This window comes from Prunus dulcis, chromosome 1 (genome assembly GCF_902201215.1).
Source record: "Prunus dulcis chromosome 1, ALMONDv2, whole genome shotgun sequence".
Classification (NCBI taxonomy): domain Eukaryota; kingdom Viridiplantae; phylum Streptophyta; class Magnoliopsida; order Rosales; family Rosaceae; genus Prunus; species Prunus dulcis.
Genome location: NC_047650.1, coordinates 18,363,234 through 18,373,198, shown reverse-complemented (window position 1 = coordinate 18,373,198; position 9,965 = coordinate 18,363,234).

The following is a 9,965-nucleotide window of genomic DNA, read 5'->3' as shown; positions in this document are numbered from 1 at the left end:
ACTATGTTGAGATTTTGAGAGTGTTTAATATTATCGTATAAAAACTCTTGGATATTATTTTGATAGTTTAAATTATGGAATGATTGAGTATGGGGTAATTGAGTTGGGTGAGTTATGAAAGTGAGCTTTGGGTTCGGCTATGACTTTAGTGAATGGACTTTATTTTCAAATAAATAGCATGGCTTTGTGATGGAATTTTATGCACATGAATTTAATGATTTATTGAAATTCATTTTATATTTAATAATTAAATTTAGCATTTTTGGTAAAGTATTGGTGGTATATGTGGGTTTTGACATATTTGAGTAGCTTGAATTCATATATATAATATTTGAGAAATATCTATCTATGTTGGTGATGTGTGGGGTACTTGGGGCGTTGTTGTAAGGTTGTGGAAAGAAATGAGTTTAGAATATCAGTTTGAAGTGCTATACGCACTACCCTATGTACCTCCCCAGATATGGATTATATGTTTGAGAGTCATCGCCTATGTTATGGATGGATTTTTGGGGAAAATCGGGAATTGAATATTATGGTTTAGTTTGGGAAGTTATAAGATTACATTATGCAAAAGTACATTCTTCCCACACGTGGCGTTGGAATTTCCGGCGTATGGGAAGAATGTATAATTATTTAGTCTCACACATGGCTTTGAAATTTCCGGTGTGTGAGACACTTCCCATACTTGGCGTTGGAATTTCCGGCGTATGGGAAGAATGTATAATTATTTAGTCTCACACGTGGCGTTGAAATTTCCGGCATGTGAGACACTTCCCATACGTAGCGTTGGAATTTCCGGCGTATGGGAAGATTATGTGATTATTATGTCTCACATGTGGCGTTGGAATTTCTGGCATGTGAGACACTTCCCATACGTGGCATTGGAATTTCCGGCGTATGGGAATATTATGTGATTATTTAGTCTCACACGTGGCGTTGGAATTTCTGGCGTATGGGAAGATTATGTGATTATTATGTCTCACACGTGGCTTTGGAATTTCCTGCGTGTGAGACACTTCTCACACGTGGCGTTGGAATTTCCGACGTATGGGAAGATTATGTGATTACTAGGTCTCACACGTGGCGTTGGAATTTCCGGCGTGTGGTAAAAGAACAGGGAGATGTTAAAAAAGATTATGTCTGGTGTGTTGTGATTTAAGAAAAAAGGGAAATGAATAATTCTAGAATTTACTATTTAGTATTGCTGTAATGGATTGTAGGTTATTGGAACTGGAATTTTTGTAGAAAGAACTATGTGTGGCTTGATCCCTCAGTAAGGGTACGTAGGTAGCCTGGGGTCCCACCCAGGTGCAGCCTCAGACTAAATCTTACTTATGTTGTTTTTATTGGGTATGGCTCTGGCCTTGTCGTTGGTCCTGAGACTTGGTTGAGACCGAGGTGCAATTAAATAATTGTTCATACTCCCATTTGACTAAGGGAGGGTTGGGTTAGTGTGTTATGATCAAAGTAGGAGTAAGACCCGTTTGGATTGTTATACGATTTAGGCTGAGGCTTTAAACTACTTGCATTCGTGTTAGGAGGTTAAACCTGGCATGATTAAAAGTTGGGAAGTTAATTTATGTTATTGGCAGTGGGCATTCATAAATAAGTTTGAGTTTATTCTCTTCATTGTTTAGTGCATTATTTTGATTTAAGAACATTGCTGGCAGTTCTGTTTTCAATTATGTGAAGGCCGAAGCCCGATTATGTGAATTGCATGAAATTACCTTGCGCATGCTGTTGGTTGGTGTTATTAAATGTGTTTTAACAGGTTGAGAAGTTTTGAGAAATGTTCAATTTACAGGGGAGACTTTGCCGAAATTTTGGCAGAAAGTCTCGTACTCTTTTCCTTAATTTTGGAAAACAGGATTTAGTTTAGAAGTGAGCCCGGCATCGGTGTGATATCGAGAATTCCACAGGATTCTTTTCAGGTTCCGAGAAATTCAGGGTGGGTCTTGTCAACTTATTGTAACATCCCACATCGACCAACGAAGAGGGGGTGATGTGCCTTATATGTACATGCCCGCCTCTATCTAGCACGATGCCTTTTTGGGAGTTCACTGGCTTCGGAGTCATGGGAACTCCGAAGTTAAGCAAGTTTGGACTAAAGCAATCCCAAGATGGGCGACCCACTGGGAAGTTGCTCGTGAGCTCCTAGAAACAAAACCATGAGGGCAGAGAGGGGGGCCCAAAGAGGACAATATCGTGCTACGGCGGAGCCGATCCCAGGATATGACAATTTGGTATCAGAGCCACTCTGTCGTGTGGTGCGAGTGTGCCGGATGAGGATGTCGGGCCCCTAAGGGGGGTGGATTGTAACATCCCACATCAACCAACGGAGAGGGGGTGATGTGCCTTATATGTACATGCCGGCCTCCATCTAGCACGAGGCCTTTTGGGAGCTCACTGGCTTTGGAGTCATGGGAATTCCGAATTTAAGCGAGTTGGGGCTAAAGCAATCCCAGGATGGGTGAACCACTGGGAAGTTGCTCGTGAGCTCCTAGAAACAAAACCGTAAGGGTAAAGAGAGGGGCCCAAAGCGGACAATATCGTACTACAGTGGAGCCGATCCCAGGATGTAACAACTTGGTATCAGAGCCACTCTGCCTTGTGGTGCGAGTGTGTCGGACGAGGAAGTCGGGCCCCTAAGGGGGGTGGATTGTAACTTCCCACATCGACCAACAGAGAGGGGGTGATGTGCCTTATATGTACATGTTCGCCTCCATCTAGCACGAGGCCTTTTGGGAGCTCACTGGCTTCGGAGTCATGGGAACTCCGAAGTTAAGCCAGTTGGGGCTAGAGCAATCTCAAGATGGGTGACCTACTAGAAAGTTGCTCGTGAGTTCCCAGAAACAAAATCGTGAAGGCAGAGAAAGAGGCCTAAAGCGGATAATATCGTGCTACGGAGGAGCCAATCTTGAGATGTGACACATACACCCATATAAACACACACAAAAACGAATATACTAAATTAGAAAAAACCTAAGCCACATGTTCCTTCACAAGGAGTGTCGAAAAAATTATAAATATTATTTAAAAATTGAGTTTGGGTAGTTACTTCCCATTTTTATTTATCAAAATGAGTGTTTTGCAGCGATGAAGAAAATGTCACAAGGAATTTTTACGAATTTTCAAAGTTAAAACATGGAAATATGATAACTAAAAGGAAATAATGATACGTGGCAAATGCTAAATGGTGGCCGCAATTGTTTCTAATGGGTGTCCCCCTTGAGTACCACCATGTGTCCTTTTATTTACTTTTTGTATTTCAACAAAAAATTTAATAAGAAATTAGAAAAATATATTGAAAAATGCTATAAACTCCTACGACATTATCTTCGACAATGAAGTATCAAAAATAACACATAGGGATGGCACCACAGTGGAAAGTGGGCCAAACTCTCCCCCTCTTCCCCACCAAGTTCAACCGGGGTTGGTCCTAAAATATAATTTTAAATAAGAGAAATTAGAGAGTAATAATTGATCCTATTATAAATTTTTTTTATTTTTATCATTTTGTATATTGATTTTTCTCAAAGTTCTGATTTTTTGATTTTGATTAGATTCCATCTAGTCTCAAAATTATACTCTCTGTTTGGTTTGAATCATCTTGTTTGAAAAGGAAATAAATAAATAAATAAAAGGTGCAGTGAGAGAGGAAGAAGATGATCTGCTTTGTTTGGGTCGGGTTGGGTTGGGTGGGTGTATGGTATTTGTTCTAGGGAAATAGCAAAAAATGCCACCCATTTTATAATTTTTTTGTGAAAATACCACCCCTCCCCCAAAATTTTAAAACTATTACCTATAAATACATTTTTATTGTCCATTGATTGCACAGATATCGCATTTTTAGAAATTTTGTTCTCTCTCACCTCTCTTGGCTCCATCTTTCACTATAGCTCAGCTCTCACTCTCTCTTCACTCTGTCTCTCTGTCGCTCAAGTCTCAGTCCGTCTTCGCTCAGCTCTCACTCTCTCTCTCTCTCTCTCTCTCTGTGACGCAGTGGTCTTCCTCCTTCAACGGTGTCTGTTCATCGAAGCTTAACTCCAGTGTTAAGGGGACTGTTCATCATCATTTTCTTTGGGTTTAGGGGTTTCTTCGAAATTGATTTAGGATTTAGGTGTTTGTTTGAAATTGGTTTAACGGTGTGTCTGAAATTAGTTTAGGGTTTATGGGTTTCTAAGAAATTGGTTTAGGGGTTTCTCTGAATTTGGTTTAGGGTTTAAGGATTTCTCTGAAATTGTTTGATTGTGATGATTCCTTGTTTGAAACAGTGAAGAAGTGTGTTCTTTGTTCTTCGTTTGAAATTGCTGTTGTTTTGCTGCTGTTATTGGTATCGTATTGCTGTTTTATTGATGTTGGATTTCCATTTTAGTGGTTTTTTATTGGCATCGTAGTGCTGTGTTATTGCTAGTTTATTATTGTTTTATTCCCGTTCCATTGTTGTTTTAATGGTTTTGGCGATTTATGCAATTGGATTCCGTGTTTGTTTGTTGTTTTTGTTTCATCCAAAGAAGGGAAATTGTAGGTGTTCATTTATAGTCTCTACATTAGGCATATAAATCTTTATAGTTTGTTTTTGCAGTTGTAGTAGCTTTTGTTGGAATTTTAATATTAAGCAATATTTATTTTCCTATTTCAGTGGAAATTAATAGAGTTCATTGGACGATGGTGTCCTTTGTCAATTTGTAGGAATAGGTATCAAAGCACCTGTTTATTCAATGGATGCATTAGTTGGTTTTTTTTATATGGTTTGCTGTATTGGAGATGTGCCAAAACAAAGTGATGGGTAAGCTATGTGAATTTAGTGCAGTTTATCGATATTGTACATAACTGCAGTTCTAATTTCTATACTTATTGGCCCGACAATACCTCGTGCGGAATCATAACAGTCAAATTCATTGAGCATCTTAGTGCCGGCATTTCGTTGGATAAAGTTGACCTTTAGAAGATTAAGTTCAGTGAGCTAAATATGATAATGTCAGTGAACTAAGTTCAGTCTTCACTTATCACTTGGGAATTCACTGTGCTCCTTAATTATGTTAGGAAATCCTTTATATGAAGATGCAGACATCGAAGCTGTGCTGGAGGTGCTTTATATGGTCATCCATACATTTTAATAGAGCTATTTGGTTTAGGTATTCTGTGTAGCAAGGTGAAATGTAATATTGTACAGTCAGTGGCAGTGGCTAATTGCCTTACATGGCACATACATTGATTCCATTTTTGGGTTTTGTTTTCGAGTTGCAATCATGGTTAGCCTACTTATTATTTAGATTGTGAAGTTCAACTATTTCGTACTGCTTGATATATAAGCATACTTGCTCTTTATGAAGGTATGACAGTTCACTTGTTTGAAATGACGTGTTCATTTCCACTGACTTCTACTCTTTTTTGTATCATTTTTTGACATTTGGTCCGTGTAGTTTTGTTCATTTTTCTGTGCTCAAACCAATCATATACATAACACAAAATTTGCATAATGGGTAGAAAATAGAGGAAGTGCATAATTCATTTCTGCATAAAACGCAATAAACTGGTGATACAGTGGCGATATAGTGGCAATGAAAGGGTGTTGAAAATTGTTGTTTGTGTTTATTTTGGGTTTCTTGTTTTGTTTCATTTCATTTACTCATCTTAACCCATTACTAGTTAATAATGGGATGATTACGAGATTAATTTGTGTCACTTATTAATACAACAATTACATATATGAAGATTAAGCTGAACAACATATCATATCACCAAACATAATCATACCACCAAATACAATCATGCTTTTCTTCAACCCATCACCAAGCATTTGCATATTTATTCATACTCTTCTTTTTTTCTAAATAATTTTTAATAATTATTTCTTACAATGTCTTACGGTGTAATTATGATGCAGCTAAGTGCCTCTTTTTGAAAGGCACGTTGTTCCTTTCTCCTCTTCTTCTTGTTTTCGAATAAAGTAGGCCCTAAACTCTAAACCCAATGACGAGCTACGTACAATAGAACCACAACATTTGGGCAATATACAGACAATATATTGGCAATATGAGGGCAATATAATTGCAATTGGGTGGCAATTGGAGTCAGAGGTGGAGATGGGAACGGCACATGCCACGATTGGTCTCCTGGGCAACTGACATCTTTGTTTGGAGGCCGTACGTCCGACATCTTTAACTATTGTTGGGGACAATTGACAACTGCAGTCTGCAAAAACAAATTTTAAAGGTATATTCAGTCTCACAATTATATTTATTGAAAACTTGTAAACAAAAATATGGTCAGCTTTACTGGAGAATGTTTGTCTTTGAGTAAGTGCAGAATAATGACATTTCCCAAACCTCACATTAAGAAGCTTCCTATGCTTCAGTTATGTATAGGAACTTGTCTATTTTATATTGTGTTCAAGGAGTTAGTTGTATGTCTATATATGACGAAATTAGGTATGTAGTTGGTGCATTAAATTGATTGGATTGAAATGTACACCATTTACTCCTTGGCTATAATTTAGAGCAATAGAGCATTACAATAATAGCAATAAAATTGGATTTCAAGCCAAAAATGGATTCTGTAACTAAGCAATTTTTGGAAATTTTAAAAACATAGAAAACGAAATTGCCAAATTAGAAAATCGGAAAATTACCTTACTGGGAAATGCCCAATTTTTGAATATACTCAAATCACAGAAAGATTGAAAATGACAAAATCTGAAGAACAACAAAAATATAGAAACGTGATACGGCTGAAAAACAAATACAAAGCATTGCATATAAAATTGGAAATTTGGGAAAATACCAAATTTGTATTACCAATATGATGCACACAATCCAACAGTTCAGCAAATGTGATGGTCCGTGGAACTATTAAGTTTTTTGAGTCACCCCCTTCGTATTTGCACATCTTCTTTAAGATTACCAATTTTCCATTGTAGCAAACCAGAATAACAATTGTCTCCATTTCTGACCATGACAAAACAACATTTCATTACCACAGTACAACCACAATAACCAGGCAATAAGAAGGCAATACAACAGCAATATAACAGCAACATAACAAAAATACGACTGCACAATAACATGAGGGGAGTGCTAGCAACCTTCACTCTAACCTTCTCTTTTGGACCTTCTCTCTTCTTCTTATGACAAGTGTCACTTTCCTTACACTTAAAACAATGTCATTAATGCATCACACAAACTAATTTTTGTTTTCCAAGTTTATCCTTTTTAAATGTATTAATTTATTTTAATAACAAGCTAATTTTTTTACAACTTTCTTTTCACCTTGTTAAAAAATTAAATAAGAAAATAAAAACTCAAGTTTTTTATTTATTTATTTATTTTCCAAAGAGAACGTGTGTTTTGTTAAAAACAAAATAAAGATGATAACAATGTCATGTAACAAATGTTTTTTTTTTAAATTCTAAAAAATGACGTTTTTCTTATTTAATTTTTAATAATGTGCTAAAGAAGTTGTAACAAAATTTGAATAAATTGAAGGAAATATAAAAACCAATACATTTTAAAAGGGTAAACTTGGAAAACAAAAACTAACTTGTGTGATGCATTAATGACATTGTTTTAAGTGTAAGGAAAATGACACTTGTCATGAGGAGAAGGGAGAAGGTGCAAAAGAGAAGGTTAGAGAGAAGGTTGCTAGCATTTCTCTAAAAATATTATAATTTAACTCATGCATGTGGTTTTTTTTCTTTCCAGCTATCTGTTCGTTGGAATTTGTAATTTTTGAATATCATGTCTAAAAGGATTACAAAAACCAGATTAATAATTGTCGCAATTGTTCTGCATTTGTTTTCAATTGGTTCAATAGATTGGGTTTATACTTTTGTCCATCATATTAATAGAATGCTTGATGTATTTAGAGTGTTGTTTGTCCTGTTCGATTTTTTAACTTAATTATGTCATAATAATTATTGCTCTTGCCAAAATTTTTCCATTTATATATATACTAACACCTGTTATTTTCCAAATTTACACTAACAGAGTCAAAATCTCTGAAAGAATGAGAAAGAATTTAAGTCATTTGCACAACAAAGCCAACAAGACCTAGATCCCCTTTCAACAGACATCAAAGTAGAGGAATCCGTTTCCACCACCCAATACCATATATATAAATACCTATTCAAAGTCTTTTGAATAATGAACGGCTGAAAACTGCTCATATTTTGATGTTTTTATAGCTGCTTAATTTATTAAAATATGCCCAATATTTTCAAATAACAAGCAACACATAAAATATGTTAGTTTATTTTTTGTAATTTAAGCTTGCTAAACTAAGCATGATCCTACTATTTAGATCTCCATGGTTATATAAATGGTATCATCTTCCTTGCATATTTTCACGACTTTATACACATTTCCTTACAATTTCAAAACCCGCAGCATCGCGCGGGAACCAGTGTCCATCTAAATTTGAGTCAATACTAAGAGCAAATTCATAATTTCAAAGGAAAAAAACACCACCTTATTAACCAACTATTGAGAGAGATGCTCCTCATTCTCTCTAAAATTTCTCTCTTCCGCTGACCTTCGGGGTAGCTTCTCTGGCACCTCTCGTATGACTTCTCGCTCTCCTCTATTTTATTTTCTCTTTCTATTTTTGAATACCCCTTCTCCCATGAAATTTCTGATATTGGCCAAAACCTCCTCCACTTTTCCCTCTACATCTCATGTCCCTCTCTTTTTCAGCCATTATATCTCCCTCATCCTTTTTTCCCCTCATCCCACCACACCTTCATGCACCTGTCCTTATCCCTTCTCCTCCCACCAAATCTCAAACTCTAAAAGTCCTCTTTCCCTAGGATTCACTGGGTCGACTACTGGTCTGCTGCAACTGCTTCATTTCTACAACCCATTATTAGATCTAAGACTTTAATCTGCATCTTTGGGCTATGTGGGCTCTGTAACTCAACGATAAATTTTGACCACTATTTCTCTGGATCTTGGTGTTGTGGCGGCAGCGACATATCGAGCGGAGGCGGCAGTGGCTGCTTCATTTGTGTAGGGTTTGATTTTAGGGTTTTTGTAATTTGGGCGCTTTTTGTTGTTTTGGGCATGAGCTATTGGGCTTTTCTTTTGTTATTACTCAGGCCTAGGTTTTCATTTTTGGGAGCTTCTATAGTGAGTGGAAAGTTATAAGGGGTGTTTTTGAGGGGTATGTAAGAGCCGTTGGATTTCATCCAACGGTGAGTTTTTAAAAGAGGGTGCATGTAGAATCGGGTTGAAATCTACCCCGTTAGAAACCCAACTTCAGTTGTTCCCCTCTTTCCCTCTCTGTGAAAAACTGAAGAACACAATCCTCTCTTTTTGAATGTAAAGCAAACCCACAATTAGAAGGATCCAAATCTCCCAAACCTTATAGTCACTCGATTGTCATTAGCTCGTTGGGAGGCCTGCGATCTATGGTATCCTCGGTATTACGAAGAATGGCTCTTACCTAGCTGTTGCCCTGTTTTGATTCTATGGCTCAAGTGAAAACCCCTTCTCTTTTTCATTCAGCTGACAAGATTCCAGATGAAAGCAAAGTAGCATATCTCTTTTTGTAGCTAGAAGCCGCAGCAACAGTTGTTCCTCGATTTTGGTAGAGATGGAGTCTCAAATACCAAAGAGTCTTCTCTAATGTCCACCACATTCTTTCCAGCTGACTGACTTCAGAGGTCCCGATTGATTTTGAGAGGTAAGTTCACTTGTTGGATTGATTTTATTGGGTTTGGTTTATTTTTTGTGAGGGTGGGAAATTCGTCATTTGTGGCATCAATAATGCGTCATTTTTGGAATCAATAATGTGTCATTTCCTTATGAATATTCAATATACTTAGTTCATTGTTGTTGGTCGGGGTGGAAAATTATGAAATGTAGGTAAAAGAACCTAAACTTAGGCTTAATGACATTAGGAGTAAGCATTTGGAGAGGATATTGGGTGAAGTTCTGTAATTGGTGGTTTGAATTACATTTGTGTTC